Here is a 17,221-nt window from a genome sequence, read left to right as displayed (position 1 = left end):
GGATGGACCTAGAGACTGTCATACAGAGTGAAGTAAGTCAGAAAGGGAAAAACAAATACCGTATGCTAACACATATATATGGAATCTAAAAAAAAAAAAAAAGGCCTGAAGAACCTAGGGGCAGGACAGGAATAAAGACACAGACGTAGAGAATGGACTTGAGGACACGGGGAGGGGGAAGGGTAAGCTGGGGTGAAGTGAGAGAGTGGCATGGACATATATACACTACCAAATGTAAAATAGATAGCTAGTGGGAAGCAGCCTCATAGCACAGGGAGATCAGCTTGGTGCTTTGTGACCACCTAGAGGGGTGGGATAGGGAGGGTGGGAGGGAGACATAAGAAGGAGGGGATATGGGGATATATGTATATGTATAGCTGATTCACTTTGTTATACAGCAGCAACTAGCACAACAATGTAAAGCAATTATACTCCAATAAAGATGTTAAAAAAAAAAAAGAAGTGGTCACAGTTTAACTTGGATATGGACCCTAGCATGCTTTTCATTTCTTCCAACTCCTTCTTAGAGCCTTCTGATTGGGCAGGGGACCTATCTGGCCACAGCTGATTTGATTAGAGGTGGAGAACAGATCTAGGTTGAACCAATCAGATTCTCTCATTGAAGAATGTGGAATTAGGATGCTCCATGTAGGCACTCTAGGATCCTGAAAAGAAAAACACACAGATCTGCCTAGAGTGGTCCTTTCCTACCACATGCAGGCAAAGAAAAATGACCTGGATGTGTGGGGGAAACAAGAAGGTCAGGGAATGAGCAAAGGCCTTGCTTTCCAGATCTTGGTTCCCGTCTCTCATGAGGCTTGGCTGTTCCCATAGAAACCTCCATATCTCCCCAATAAAGTTATTATTTTATTTATACTAGCTTGAGTGGATGTCTACCTTTTAAAGATCTATAAGACAAAATTATCGCTTGAGGAGTACAAATTCTTAATAAAAATAAAAATTTCAGTAAGTCAAATAGCATCAGGTTAGTACATGACCTAAAACAAGACAAATTCTTCTTTATAAATTCCATTCTTTTTAGGTGCCTCTTGCCTATATCAGAACCACGTGGGGTACTTGTTTACAAGGCAGTTTCCAAGCGCCACCTCTCATCCAGAAGCTCTGACTGTGGCCTGGGAGTATGCATTTTAACAAGCGCCTCCCTTCCCCTTGATTCTAATCACTAAATTTGTTGCTCTGAGGAACTCTGAGGTAATATCAGAATTGATTCGTTTAATATGAGGGATAGGAGGTGTCTAGAAGTAAAACAGATAGAATCCTTTTGAGTGTCCCAACGCTTTCTCCGCAGTCGTTACCAGGGGCGAAAAGGGAACTTTGCTCCTTAATATTCTAATCAAGCTTTCCTTTCAATAGGAATCTCTCTGCCCTTGGAGAGCTTTTTGAGAGCTTCCTGAGAGCTTTCCCGGTATCATGAAAGAAGTGATATTCTGCGGTGGTTTCAAAACATGTCTGTAAATATTTGACACTCCTCAGTGAAGGGGCAGAGTCTATGCCCTCTGCTCTTGAACCTGGGCAGCCTCTGTGACTGCGTCAATGAACGGAATACAGTAGAAGGGATCCTGTGTGACTTGGGAGGTAGCAGCTTCTGTCAGTTTCTCTTGGGACACCTGCCTTTGGAGCCCTAGGCCACCGTGCTAGTGAGGCCACGGCATGAGACCACGTGGAGAGGCCTGGGGACCACACCAAGAGCTTGCTGCCTAGACAGCACTGGGTGCTCCAGCCCCAGCTGTTCCAGCTCCAGCCACTGCAGGACAGAGCCCAAGCCACAAGCAACCAGTGAGACTTCCCAATCTCCTGACCCACATACACCATGAGAGATAATAATATACGTGTTGTAGTTTTAAACCTCTGAGTTTGAGGATGATCTGTGATGCAGCAACAGGCAACTAGAACAGATTCACCTGAGTTCATCTGTGCCCTAATGCAACCCAGCCTTGTCAGGTGTGGCCCCTGCTACCTTGCTTTATTTATTTCTTGTGTTTGGTTATGAACACTCTTTTTAATCAAAAAACTTTTAAGGCTTCAATTGAGATGGGCAACAGAGATGGAATTCAGTCTGCCTTCCAAATGTATCGCCTTTCCTAGTCTCACCCAGGACCTGGAAGGCTGGCCAATTCATTTATTCGTTCAGTAAACATGAATTAAGTGTCTGGGATGTGCCAGGCACTGGGGATGCAGAATGACAATCCCTTCAGGAGGCTTACACACCGGCACAAATGAGTCCAATTCAATTATGATTAAACTCCTGAAAGAGAAGTTCATGGTGCCCTGCGAGTATTCACATGAAGGACTTAACTTGATTTGGTGGGCCAGCAAAAGATGCCCTGGGGAGGTGGTGGTTAAGCTGAGACCTGAAGAATGACCAGGACTAGCACAGTGGACATGGGGGAGGCATATTCCAGCCAAAGGGAAGCAAATCGTGTTCCCTTAGGAGTAAACTACCTGGATCCACAAACCTTGGTCTAGAAGTACTGTAGGAAGTGAGCTCTTAAGCTCTAGAACTCAAAGTCCAGATGCCAACTCCCAGCCCTCTGTGATGTCTCCATTAGAGAGAGCCGCACTGACTCCAAGTCGGGTGGCTGGACAAAGAACGGGTGACGTTCAAGGGGAATGGGCCAATGTGTGTGCCAGGGAGAGAGAAGACAATGTGGGGATGACCAGCATGGGAGAGAAGGTGGCCAGTTTGGGGCTGATATGATAACCACCCCCATTTCTTACCTACTCTGTGCATTATTTCATTTAATTCCACACAGATGGGCAGTATAGGTACTGCTACCGTCCCCGTTTCACAGGAGAGGAAGCCAGGGCTTAGAGAAGTTAGGTGAGTGGTCCAAAGTCACTCCTACTAGGAAGTGACCCTTCTAGTTCACCTATCTCCAAAGTCCATGCTCTTAACCATCTGATTCTCTGAGCTGTGAGCACCAAGCGTTGGGTCATGAGGCTGTACTGTCTGCAAATTATTGCTGGAGTGTTTCAAATTCGACTCCAGATCCTGGCCCTGTTCTCCTTTTCCTACCCATCCTACCTGTTGAGACTTCAGCCCTTGTGGCCTAATTCATGGTCACGAACAGAACACTTATGTCCTTTCTCCATTTCATATACAACCACTAACAAACCACTCATCTACTGGTCGAGATGAGCTTGGTCTGAGTTAGTGCTCTGGTCACGACCCCAGTTCATCCATCTAGTCCAAGAGCTCTATTGGGAATTGTGTGCCAGGCATGATGCTGGGCACTGGTGATGCGTCCGCGAACAGGACAGACGTGGCCCCGCTTCCAAGCAGTAAGTGGCTTGAGAAGATCTTACTCCCTCCATCTGTGCCCTCAAGTGTTGATACGAGAGAGAAAAATGACAGAAAAACAGCCATAGCACCAGCAATGGCGATGGCCACGATCTAAAATGCTCCTTTACATAGACATGATTTTTTATTAATTGTCTGTCTCAGTTTCTGGAATTTCCACTTCAGTTAATACCAACATCGAGGGCATGGGCTGTTTGTTCAGCTGTCCCTCCATCTCTAGGGTGAGGATTCCAAACAGGTTGAAAGGCTGTCTTGAAGTGACATTCTTACCAAATTCCAAGCCACCTCTGTTCCCCAAGAATCTTCTGGGAGAGATGGGATCAACGCAGCAGCTCCGGTGACAGCAGATAAAATGGAAAGTAGCCCAAGGACTTCTAGCCAGAAAGTTGGTGGAGATGAACTTAACTGGCAAATCCAAATGGCCAAATGTGCCTGGAACCTTGGCCCTTGACCATGGGACAAGATGGCATCATGGTTAGGGCAGGGACTTTAGAATTAGGAGACGTGGTAAATATCCAAGTTCCACCACATACTAGCTGCATGACCTTGGGAAAGTCACTTAACTTTTCTGAACCTTAATTTCCTCGTCTATAAAACAGACACACTAGCAATGCTCAGCTTTGGGTGGTGCTAAGGGAACTTTGGGGGATAAAGTATGCAAACTGTACACCTTAATTCATCTCCGTGCTGGGCAAATGATGAGTACTTAGGGACTTGTACTAGTTATAATAACAAAGAATCAGAAACTGTGTGGCGTAAAACAACAGAAATCTATTCTCTCACAGTTAAGGAGACCAGAAGTCCGAAATCAAGGTGCTGGCAGGGTTGGTTCCTTCTGGAGGCTCTGAGAGAGAATCTATTCCATGCCTCTCTCCCAGCTTACGTGGTTGCCAGCAATCGTTGGTTTATGGACACATCATTCCAATCTCTGCCTCTGTCTTCACACGGTGTTCTTCCCTGTGTCTCTGCCCCAATTTCCTCTTCTTATAAGGAGACCAGTCATTGGATTGGGGCCCACCCTAATCCAGTCTGAACTCTGAACTTGATGACATCTGCAAAGACCCTATGCCCAAATACGGTCGAATTCACAGTATCAGTAGTTAGAACTGGAAAATATATATTGAGGGGAGACAATTCTATCCACTACAGTGGTTATCATCAGCTTCATCTTTTCAGAGAAGGACCAAGGGGACCACTTGTGATCTCTGTACACAGCATCAATTTCCAGCTCTCAACTGGCTAAGGAGATTTGCCCCGAGGGACTTGTGTGTCCACGTGCTTACTAATGGGAGAGCGCAGAGATAGTTAGGGACCAAGGCCCCGCTCCCCACTCCCCCCAACTTCAACAGACACCTGCCGCAAGTCCAAAGCCAAACCGAGCCTCCCTCAATTCGTCTCTCTTACATCTCTCATCCAGTGCATCAACAAGTTTTGTTAGCTCTGCATTCAAAATACATGCCATACTCCTGTCTGATCTAAGCCACCACGATCCCCACCCTGGTCTCCTGCAATTGCCTCCTAGATAATTCTGTTTCCACTCTACCTGCTCCCAACCTCCACGTATACTCTGTCCTGTCTGCAGGACCCTTCCCCCAGATACACCCAAGAGTTTGCTCCCTCACCTCGTTCAGTGTGACTTCCTTGCAGAGATCCTCCCTGACCACCTTCTCTAAAGTTGCAGCCCTTCTGTCACTCCCCATCCCCTTCCACTACTTTGTCTTTCTTCCCACACCTGGCATTCTATTAATCGCCATTTGTTTCTTTTCCTCCCTCCCTAGAATGTTAGCTCCAGGAGAGCAGCTGTTTTGTTTGACTGGTTTGCTGTCGTATCCCCAACATCTAGACACTCAACAAATATTTCTTGACTAAATGAATGAAAATATCTGAGTGAGGGTGAAGTAGCTTAAAAAAAAAATCCCTAGATCTAGGTCACTAAAGATCTTTAGCTACTTGGTTCTCAGCATTGTTTAATTTATCTATGGCTACATCCAACCTATAATTCACAATGAATTTGAGGTAGCATTCAACATTATATAATATTAAACAAGTAGATTTTATGATATGTAAATTATACCTTGATAAATCTGGTTAAAAATGATTATATAGCACATAGTGTGTATGTATATGCGTATATTATATAGTGTGTTTGTATGTGTTGTACTATCAGCTTCCTAGAGGCCAAAGCAACCAGAGATACATGAAATGATAACAAAAGTTCATATTTTCTATAGGGAAAATCACTTTTTGAGGAGAAAGATAAGCTTTCCCTAGAACTTAGGTCTAAAGGAAATGTCTCACGTGGATCCTGAACACGCAACGCCGCCATGGACAATGTTCTTAATACCATCCCTATGACAGGGTCAGAGAGGAGGAGGAGAGACCATACCATCTAGCATTGCCGGAGCCTGCAAGCTTGGCTAACACACTGGGGTCTGGAAAAGATGCTAGCTAGATGAACTCAGATGGTGCATCTAAAATAGAGACAGAGAGAGACACATTTGGGGCTCATAGTGTCCCCGAACACTAATTTGAGAGGAGAGGATCGGGAAGGTGCAGGGGGCTGAGGGTGCACGGGAGAGGGATGGAGAAGCAAGCCAAGCCGGGTGTGTACAGGGCAGGCCTCCAGGGGGACCACGAGCCCCTCCCCCTGCCTCTCCCACACCCGCCACACTAGGGAGCTGGCTTGTGGACAAGGTGGGGTGCGTACCCTCCTCTATTTTAGGACTCTGTCTCTTTGAGGGTCCCCCACCCTCTGGGACTGTCTCCTGCTGGGTCTCCACACAGTTCCTCCAGAGACAGAAGACCGAAGACCGGCAGAGCAGAGAGTACTTTACATCAGCTCAGTTCTAAGTCTTAAGGCAAATCCGGTCTCCTCCCCTGCCCCACCCTTTCCTTGGGTTTGCCTCGCCTCTGCTCGTACTGAGCTCCTGTTTCTCCAGGCTGCACATGAGAATTCCCTGCGGAGCTTTTACAGGCTGATGCTTGGGCCACACTCCAGACCAATTAAATCGGAACCTTCTAAATATCTGGGACCTTCCTGTGTGGCCTGCCCTGGGGGAGGACGAGGTGGTGAGCTGGCAAGAGGCCATCAGGATGGTATTGTAATCAGGGGCTGGAGCGCTGGGCACACACTGGCCACTGCTCTTCCAAGGGCGTCTGCCCACGCGGGAGTAGGATTTTGAGAGAGACCTGGGTGCGGCCAGGTTACTAAATGAAGGTGATCGTCCACATCCTCGTCTCTTTACAACATGGCAGGTATCCTGACAAGCTGTTTGACATAAGAATGCGATTTTGACCTTGACAGAATCTGATAAGCTGGATGTTCATATCTAAATAGAACTGTAAAATCACAGTAGGTACAAGTTCATCTCTGGAACCATGAGTTCAAAGTTTAACTCTATCATGTGCTTGCTGTGTGATCTTGGGCAAGTTACTCAGCCTCTCTGAGTCTCAGTTCCCTCATAGGTAAAAGGGGCATGATGACAGTTCCTCCCTCAGCAAGCTGTTGTCAGGGTAAGTGACATAATGCGGGTAAAGCTCAGAGCCTGGCACACAGAAAGCCATATTGTTAAAGTGAAAGAATAAATACAGAGAATAAGAGGAATGGTGGGTACAGTGGTTCTTTCCCACAGTGTCCAGGTGGCAGAAAGTGAACTAGAGCAATAGACCAACATTTCTGCAAAATCTATTTCCCAGGAGATCCTTATGCGAAGCCCAGAATGAAAGGCAAGGTCGTACCGTCTGTGTTTAGAGGTGGGGCTGGCACGAGCCCTCCGGGAGAGGCTGAGGGGACTCTCCTGCAGGGAGCTACATGCTCAGTCCAGACGGGACTTCCCTGAGGAATCAGCAGACCATCTGTCATCTTCTGAAATTCTGAATGGGGAAGCGACGATGTACCCTGGATTCCAGGCCTTCACAGACTCATCTCCTCCAGCAAAGCCCTCCTTCAGACTGAGCCAGGGATGACGAGATGGCTTAAGCCACCCAAGCCCTGATAACCAGAGGCCTGGAATGAGGCGCAGAGCCATTCCTACCAGGAGACCTTGTAAGTAGATGTGGGGATAAATATAGACAAGAGTCCACCGATTCATAGGGCCATGATGATGCTTCAATGATACGTGTCATAAGAGCTTAACATATAGACAGAACTCAATATACTACGTTCATCAGAGTTGATGAATTCTTTACCTTTTGAGGTTCTCCTAACTTTCACCTTTCACCAGACATGAAGATGTCCTAACATGTTCTAGGTTATCTTAAGGCCCTAATTTTAATCCCCCAAAGTGTATTGTTACTGTTCAAACTTTGGGTCAGATTTTCTAAGCGTATGTATCCACACATACGTGTGTTTAAATTTTATATTTGATGGTGGACACATTAATCGAATATGAAATCATGTGGTTTGGGGGAATCAAATGCATTCGCCTCTAGCAGCAAACTGGAAGTTAGCAGTCTAGGAATGGTTCCTGGCTTCTAATAGCTTGCTTGGGAGGAGCAACTGGGTGGACTTGCAAATTGAGGAAGTACTTCAGGAAAAATTGAAAAGTGGTATAGTGGGGAAAAGATGCTAATTGGGAGTTAATAGTGTGGATCTGGGGCTTCCCTCGTGGCGCAGTGGTTAAGAATCCGCCTGCCAATGCAGGGGACACGGGTTCATGCCCCGGTCCGGAAAGATCCCACCTGCCGCGGAGCAGCTAGGCCTGTGAGCCACAACTACTGAGCCTGCGCGTCTGGAGCCTGTGCTCCGCAACGGGAGAGGCCGCGACAGTGAGAGGCCCGCGCACCGCGATGAAGAGTGGCCCCCGGTCGCCGCAACTAGAGAAAGCCCTCGCACAGAAACGAAGACCCAACACAGCCAAAAATAAATAAATTAATTAATTAATTAATTTAAAAAAATAGTGTGGATCTGGGTAGGACTGAATCACTTTGTGGATACAATCTTCAAGTTGGTGAGACAAAAATAAGAGCAGTGATAGCGTGCAGATCAACTGGGTTATTTCATGATTTATTATGTAAGGTTTTCCATATTTAAAATAAAATCTCTTTATATGGTTACCTACTGTATGATTCCAACTATATGACATTCTGGAAAAGGCAAAACCATGGAGACAGTAAAAAGATCAGTGGTTGCTACGGGGTAGGGGGTGGGAGGGATGAATAGGCAGAGTGCAGAGGATTTTTAGGGCAGTGAAACTACTCTGTATGTTACTATAATGGCTGATGCATGTCATTATACATCTGTCCAAACCCGTAGAACGTACACCACCGAGAATGAACCCTAATGTGAATTGCATTCTTCGGGTGATAATGATGTGTCAGTGTAGGCTTATTGACTGTAATGAATGTACCACTCTAGTGGGGATGTTGATAATGGGGGAGGCATGGAACTGGGTGGTAGATAAATTGAGTTTTCAGATCAGAGGTCAGGGTGACACGTGTTATTAAGATTTAAGCCTCTTAAAATGATGCCATGTCACACATTAGATTTAATCAAGTTGAATTTTTGCCCACTAGCAGAGAAAGCCAATGGAAGTGTGAAACGAAGTTTAGAATGGAGGTACTTTCAGCCGAGTCATCTCTGGCTCATGTGGACTTGCTATTGTTAAGCAAATGTCACTACACCCATGGAAGGAATGACTCACAGTCACTGCTGGAAAGAGGGAGGAGAGGGAATAAGAAGGTTTAAACTTGAAACGACGAGCCCTGAGTTTTAAATGAAGAGGCTTAGCTGGATTTAATAAGTGTTTAATTGTTTGATTGGGTTGTAATAAGAAATGCAAAAGAACTATTATTTCAAAACTCTGGGTTGTATCACTTCTAATTATTGATACCATAGAATTGATATGGTGGAATTGATAGATATCCACTCGAGTTATTGAAGTGCTCTCTTGAGCTCAAATCAATGCTGGTGTCCTGTAGGTTTGCTTAGTCAATTTTCTTTGAATCACATGTTATATTTGACAAAGCTAGATGGTTAAAATAAAAGCAGATTTAATATGACTCTTTTTTAAACAGTTCCCGGGAAAACAAACCAATAATAGATGGCTTTTACCAAAAGAAAACGCAATGAAACCCTTAAGGGTCTGTCATTCATTTCAACTATTAGGCGCACAAAGGAAGCCTGTTTCCCTATAATCTGATCTGCTCTGTGCACACAAGCCTCCCTTTATGATTGGGGTCACAGACTAATGGAGAATGGGTTTTCTCCAAGGCAGGAGTGGCGCATGTTGAGGCTGGTGGCACAGTGGTCATGTGTTCGGGAGCCAGGCTCTCTGGGTTTGGACCTGCATCCACCACTGCATGAATCTGGAAGTCTCTCAACTCTGAGCCTCCATTTCCTCATGTAAAATGGGGATAATGACAGCACCCAACCCATAAGATCGTTGTGAAGATTAAACAAGCAATGCATATAAAACACTTAGACGGGTTCTCAGCACTCAAAATACATTATCAATCTCTGCAGTGATTTTCAATGAGGTCAATACATAATATGAAACAGAGCTGAGGGGCGGGGAAGGATTGAAACAAACTATGGCATGTTTAATTATATTAACCATCCGTAGGTGTGCATTCAAAATATTTACCATGGGTGTTGGATGATTAAAATCTATAGGTCTCTGCTGTCATGTTTGTTGTAGAAAAGATTATGGGTAATGTTGTTAGTAAACAGGGATGCAATATCTTAACAGGACTAGAATTTCTGAAATAGCACATAAAGATGCAGTTGACATGGATGTGTGGGGGGTGAACTATGACAGCATAATAATTGGACCAGAGGCCGTGAATTATCGCCCGACACAGAGTTTCCCTGTTAATAGGCTCTATCTGGCCCTTCAGTAAGAGGACTAGATTTAACTTTGTATTATTTTTCCCACAGAGCCAGGCAATGTTTTGAAGACTATACAGACTTAAAGGAAACACTGGCCTGTGTGCCAGACAGACCAGTATTTTCTTCCTTCTCTTCGAGGAACTGCCCATATCACATTTGCTTTTCAGAGAGTCTATTCCTGTTGTCCCTCCTGACAGATGGCTGGAAAAGTGACTTGTCCCTTTGGCCACAGCTAATTGGATCACATGATCACTGAGCCATACTGGCCCATCAGTCTCTTTCCTGGGGTTTTAAATTCTAGACTATTCTAGATTTGGGGATTAGACATTGAGAATTGAGACGTGACATAAGGCTGAAGGAGGTAACATTGATGCACATCACAGTGAGAGACGTCAGCAAGAAGCCAGGGTGACAGATTGGGGACCCCAGGATGGAGACGATGAATGCTGGGTTCCTGGAAGCTTTCTGGTCCCAGCTGCGCTTCCTGCCTTTGGATGTTGGGAGATACACAGGAACATGCCATGTCTGTCCAATAAATCCCCCTTTACTCCCTGTGGCTTGACAAGAAAACTTGAATTCCAGACGTTTCACTTTCCTTGATATAATTAATTTTATTGGGAAAATAGACCCTTATGCTTTTTTGTTCTGTAATTTACTATCCTCTGAGGGGTGAATGTTGGGGCTACAGAGAAGCAGTAAGTCACTTCATTGATGAGAGACCTGGACGAATTCAGAAAGTGGAAGGGCCTCACCGTGACTGGGGAAAATGAGTTGGCAAAAAAACCACGGCAGTCAGAATTGCATACGAAAGACTGGGGGCTGGGAGGAAGGTGCCATAATTGGGATAGAACCAAAGAGAAGGCAGGAATCCAAGATCAGACAGCAAATGTCAAAAGGTTCTCTGGAAGAGGATTAAGGGAACAGGTAGCAAAGACTTTGAGCTATCTGTGAACCATATGATAAAGGACTCACCATATGGTGCAGGAAGATAGCAAAGCAGGTTGAAGTAAAGGGAAGAGCTTTTGCCTGTAGGATTATATAACCACCTCTAATGTATGGACGTATATGTGTGCATGTGAATCCACACTACTAATGAGATTAAAATTAGGATAGACTCCCACAACGGGAGCTCTGAGACTTTAGAAAAGGCCTTTGTTACTGGTAGAAATTGAACTGCCTTTTTATCTCCTCAGGCAATTTCTTCCTGTGGTAATTCAGTGCTGCACTTGGATCCAGCAGAAGACACTGGAGTCTGGGGCTTGGAGCTCTGGATTGTTCTCTTGTGCCCAAACTCAAAGCACACACTAGTTAAGTACCCCAGTGGCTTTTGGGGAGACAGCTTGGAGGTTGTGCTGTTGGGGAGCTAGTGTTAGTAACCAGGGCCAGCTTTAAGCACACTGGGGACCACGATCTCTGCAGGGGCTCATGAAAGTGTTTTAATTTCTTTTAGAATCACAAGAAAAAAAAATGAACTTTTAGGCTGAAGAAAATGCTTTAACATGCAATATTAATACATTTGTCCTTATACCAAAGCAGTCATAAGATACAGTTTTTAACTTTTTTTCATGGTGTAAGGAAGAACCCACAAAAGTCTCCATAGCAGTTTTGAAACTGTTTCAAAAAAGAAAAGACTAGCAGTTTGGTGGAGATGAGTGGACCCAGAAGTAGAGAAGTGTGCTATTAGAGATGGAAAGAGGCAACTAGAATCACAACACCTGATTTCAAGTCCTGGTCCTGCCTACTCCCAGCTGTGTAGTCTTGGGGAGGTCACTCAATCTCTCTGACTTATAATTTCCAAATAGGTGTAATAGGGTTAATATCAGTAACTACCTTGCATGACTGTGGTAAGAAATAATATGATGTGTGATGCACATAAATCCATAGCATGATCCCTGGCAATTAGTATGAGCTCAAAAGTTGGAGGCAATGGAGATGGGCAAGTGGAATTGTAGAGGGTGGGGATGGGAGATAGAGCTGGTGAGGGTTAGAAGAAATGGAGGCTGACGGTGGAAAGGGAACCAGCTGAGGAACCACACACACTAGAGACGCCACCAAGACTTGGAGGACCCCACGAGCGGAAGCCTGTAGAGGAGGTGAGAAGGGCAGGCTCTAGAAGAGAGCAGCCCATTCTCAGGAGCCCTCCCAGGAATCCCTGTTGATGGCTCACAGTTCCGATGGGTGTTTGCACATGCATAGGTAATTGACAAACACAGAGTGAGGAGGGAGAACAGAAAATCTGGAGCCTTCCATCATGATGCACATGGCATTTGTCTAATGGCAAAGGCTCAGAATGAAAACAAGGCATGCAAACTCTGCTTACACTTACAGGCAGAGAGGGGGAGATGAGAAAATAAGAGGGGAAAACGGTTAACCTTCTAGAATATGTTTGTGACATGGCAAGGCGACCACTGTTGAGACTAGAAATGCAAGTGTTAAGTATCAAGGCAATCAAGAGCCTAAGATCACATGCATCTAAACCAAACCTGGTCCGTTAAATGCCCCTGACGAGCTCTGTGACTTTACCAACTTATTTCAACTTCCTGCATCTCCTTTCCTCATCTGTAAAATGGGGATATAAGTAGCTACATCACAGCATAAACATGAGCCAAAACATACAAAGCACTTACAACAAAGCCTGGCATATAGTAAGGACTCAAAATGTTAGGTGACATCACCATCTTCATCACCACTGCCACCACAAGAATGTATGTTCCATGAGGGCAGATATTTTTGTCTGTTTTGCTCACAGCCATTTCCTCTGCACCTAGAACAGTGCCTGGCACATAGTAAATGTTCAACACATATTTGTTGAATGAATAAATCCTTAATCATGCTGTCAGTGGGCAGTTATTATAAAAGTGATACTCCTCCCTGGTATGGGTTCCAATCTTAGTCTCAATTCCTTTCCCTCATGTCTGCCCTCTGTTGTCATAAGCAGCCACCATGGCTTGTGCTCAGATCTGGAGAGTTAGGAGCTACGAGATCACTGATAACCTGGGAGACGGGCGATTCAGAAGTAGCTGAGAGTAGAAGTCACAAGGCAAAAGGATAAGGCACAGGTGAGTGGGGAGGAAGTGTAGGCAGCAAATCTCAAAAGAGCAGTTTGATTCTCTGGATATAGTCAGTGAGTAAAGGACAGAGAAGGGAGAGTCAAGATCACAGAAAACACCTTAAAGGATTCAGGAAATGTTGAGCATGCTTCTCACCTAAAGGAAAGGATATAGGGGAGAGGGAAGATCAGAGACTTTCTGTACCTTCCAGATATACACAAAAAATGTAGCAAAAGACTTCATGTTCTTAGGAATACAATGGTAATTGAAGTACCAAATTGTCATGTGAGTGTAAGATCTTGAAGGCAGTTTTTCATAAAATGTGGTACTTCTACCATCGGCAATACAAGGACAAAATTATTTTTCTTTTAATAGATTCTCCTAAGATATATTAAAATAAATATATGACTGCTAGATCAAGCCTGTGATTTCACATACATTATCACTTAGGGCAATGCTAAGAAGAAGAAAAGGAAGTCAACTAAATCAATTTAAAAAGAATATTTAAGGGGAATTCCCTGGCAGTCCAGAGTTTAGGACTGCGCTCTCACTGCCGAGGGCCCGGATTCAATCCCTGGTCAGGGAACTAAGATCCCACAAGCCACACAACGCGGCCAAAAAAAAAAAAGAGAGAAAATATTTAAGATAGTATAAAGGAGGTATGTACGTGCTTAAAAAAATAAACAAAAGAATAAAAACAAGTGCATAAATAGGTAATAGTTGGGAAACTTGGCCAAGGCTATACTCAACCTTTTTGTACAGTCTGAATCTTGAGCCAAGGGAGCTGGTGTCAGCACCTTGGAGAGTGGCCCCATAGGAAAGGGGCCACTGGCTAACACTAAATGGCCTCCTTAGTGACACTCAGGCACTTAATACCATCAACCTCTTGGGCATTATTCTAGGAAAGTCAAACACCAGAAGAGGAGGCTTAATGGTTTTGTCTCTCACCTCTCAGCTTTTTATTTTTGATCGTCTTCGATGCATACAGAGCAGCAGACCTGAATGGGATTCTTTGAAGAGATAAATGTAATACCGGGGCACTCAGTTTCTAAAGACTTGCCACTTTTCCTTTTAATTTTATAAGCTGCTGACTTCTTCCTACTTGATTTATTCCTGGCTTATGCTATGCTTCAGGAAAAGCAGCACTAACACCTGGCACGTTCCATGATTTGAACACAAGGAAATGTCATCGAGAAGAGAAGCTTAAAGTTTTTTGTTTGTGGGGCACGAAAATTGGGAGTTCTAAAGGTTAAAGTCAGAAGGTCTTTCATGTCACCAAGAAGAATTCCAGCCAGAGCTGAAAAGTAGGGCGTATGGCTGAGACCACTATCTTTCCAGCAAAATTGTTCTCCCAGCGTCCCTTGCACTGAGTCATGTGACTAAATTCTCTGTAATAGCGTGTAGGCAGAAGTGATGGGTGCCACTTCCAAACCAAGGCTTTTATGAAGCAGCTTGTGCCTCCTCTGTACTCTCTTTCCCCCTCCGCACGCTGAGTATAGACAAAAACAAGGCTGTAGGGATTGATGGGGACGGTAAGATGGAAGGAACCTGGGTCACTTAATCACCATATGGAGAGCGTGGGTGAGGTCAGGAACACCCATCTTGGACTGTTACATGAATGAACATTAAATTTCTATTGTGTCTGAGCCAGTATAGACGTAGAGGTCTTTTTGTTATGGCAGTTGAATCCACCCTAACTAATAAAGGAGGTTAGGTGTGTGGGGTCAGGAAGAAGAGATGTCCTCTTTTTTTTTTTTTTTTGCCACGCTGCATGTGGGATCTTAGTTCCCCAGCCAGGGATCAAACCCGTGGCCTCTGCATTAGAAGCACAGAATCTTAACCGCTGGACCGTCAGGGAAGTCCCATAAGAGACATTCTGAGATTTCCATTTACTCCCTCCCCTCTTTGCACAGTTAACTTAGCTCATCCTTTAGATAAAGCTCAAGAGCCTCTTTCTCCCAGAAGCCTTCCCTGACTTTGGCCGGGGCCGATCCCACTCCCGCAGGCTCTCCCAGCACACGGCAAACATCACAGCTGTACTTTACACCTGTTAGTGTGATTTTTTTTTTTTGATTAACGTTTATACTCCCACTGGGTTTTTGAGTATGCATTTTTCAAAATTCATAGAATGATACACTTCCTTGTGCATTTTGTTGTATGTAAATTTTATTACCTTAAAATGATGAAAAACAAATATTGAATTCTGGTTAAATGATATGCATGCTGAAGAGTTCAGGGGTGAAGTGTACCGATATCTGCATCTTGGTTTGAAACGCATTAAAAAATGGGTTGACAAAGAGATGGAGAGACATGTGATCACGCATATACAGTCAAATGCTGACTGCAGAATCTAGGTATTGGGTATCATGGGTGTTCATTGTATAATTCTTTTAACTTTTCTGTATTTTTAAAATTTTTCCTAATAAAATGTTGGGGGGAAGTTCAATGAGAGTAGGGACTCTGAGTACGTTACATAAATAGAATTATTCTATGTACAGTGTATTTTATATTACTAATCCTAATGTTCTGTGATTTGCTTCCATTTTTACCTGATACTATGTCATGGACATCTGTCCATGATGACAGATAGACAGACAGAGATATGAGAGACACAAAGACCTCATTCTTTTGAAGGTATCATGGATACACCATTATATGTTTAACTTTCACGCTACTGATAAACATTTGGGCTATTTTCATTTTTTTCTATTACTGATCTTTTCCTATGATAGCTCTTCTGTGCTGCTGGATTTGAGCTTCTATATGTTAGCTCTAGGTCCACCACAACATGTTCCTGCCTTCCCCACACCACCAACCCCCCCCAGCAGGCCAGTATCCTCCACAGGCAAGTGTCCACGAGTATAAGAAAATAATAAGAAAGCCCTCATTCAAACTTCCCAGCATGATTTTCTAAAAACATCTGGATCATACAAATCATTACCACAAGCACATCTGAAGTCTCAGAAAGCAAGTGATATTAGCATTAATTAAATATTCAATGGGTATTTATTATGGCACTTTAGAATTAGGGGAATCAAGTCTGTAATATACAGAGTTGTATTTGTGCTGTGTATACACCTTATCAGAGACTTGCTGCGTTTGCTTTATAAGCTCCACTTGTATAATCAGTCTGAACAGTGCATATCTGCCCAATTTATATATCTGGAGCACAACTTAAACTGCAGAAATCACTCGACAACCACAGAGGTAAAATTCTTGAAAAGTGTAAAGGTTGGCAAAGCAGAAGTCAAAGGTTCAAGAAATCAGAAAAAATAGAGAGGATAAAACTATAAAAATAAACATTAAATAACAAATGAATAATACATGCAAATGCTCTGCAACAGAAGTTCTAGAGGGCGTCTATCTCCAAGTAAGCCAGACATGCCAAGAGGCCCTGCCCTGGTGCGATAACGCTCCCAGGGAAACGCTTTCACATGGTCAGGAAAGCAAACTCTCCAAACTTTTCTTCTTTTTAAAGTTTTTGAAACAGGGTTTACTCGTTTGGAACTCAATGGCCTTCACACTTGCTTTGTCCCTTGTTTCATTTTCATAGGTCTTAGCAAAATGCTTGTGTCTCTCCCTAGTCGCTCCACAAATTATTACTGTCTCTAAGAGCATGTTTTTCTGGGCCAGATCTGATACAGTGGGCCTGCGGGAGGGGAGGTGTGAACAGATGACCCAGCGGTCCATGTCTTTCATCTTTGGCGGGGGAGCGGTTACTGCTGCTGTGTTCTTCCATTTAAGGGGGTTGATGTATATACCCCACAAGATTGCAAAGCGGTAAAAGTAGGCATTCAAATATAAAACCACATTAATTTAAAACCACGACTGGCAAAACAAGAGTTGCAAAGGATTACTCTATGTTTTAAAGGATGGTAGGGGCTTCCCTGGTGGTGCAGTGGTTGAGAATCTGCCTGCCAATGCAGGGGACACGGGTTCGAGCCCTGGTCTGGGAAGATCCCACATGCCGCGGAGCAACTGGGCCCGTGAGCCACAACTACTGAGCCTACGTGTCTGGAG

General features: G+C 44.2%; 1 protein-coding gene across 2 annotated transcripts in view; it reads right to left on the bottom strand.

The window, feature by feature from the left end:
* PRKCB (protein kinase C beta) overlaps nt 1–17,221 on the bottom strand; it is a 312,542-nt gene that overhangs the window by 60,158 nt on the left and 235,163 nt on the right. The gene's annotated exons all lie outside the window — the stretch shown is intronic.

Source organism: Balaenoptera ricei, chromosome 15 (assembly GCF_028023285.1).
Source record: "Balaenoptera ricei isolate mBalRic1 chromosome 15, mBalRic1.hap2, whole genome shotgun sequence".
NCBI lineage: Eukaryota > Metazoa > Chordata > Mammalia > Artiodactyla > Balaenopteridae > Balaenoptera > Balaenoptera ricei.
The sequence above is the reverse complement of the archived record's forward strand: the minus strand, read 5'-3'. Positions and strand labels throughout refer to the sequence as shown.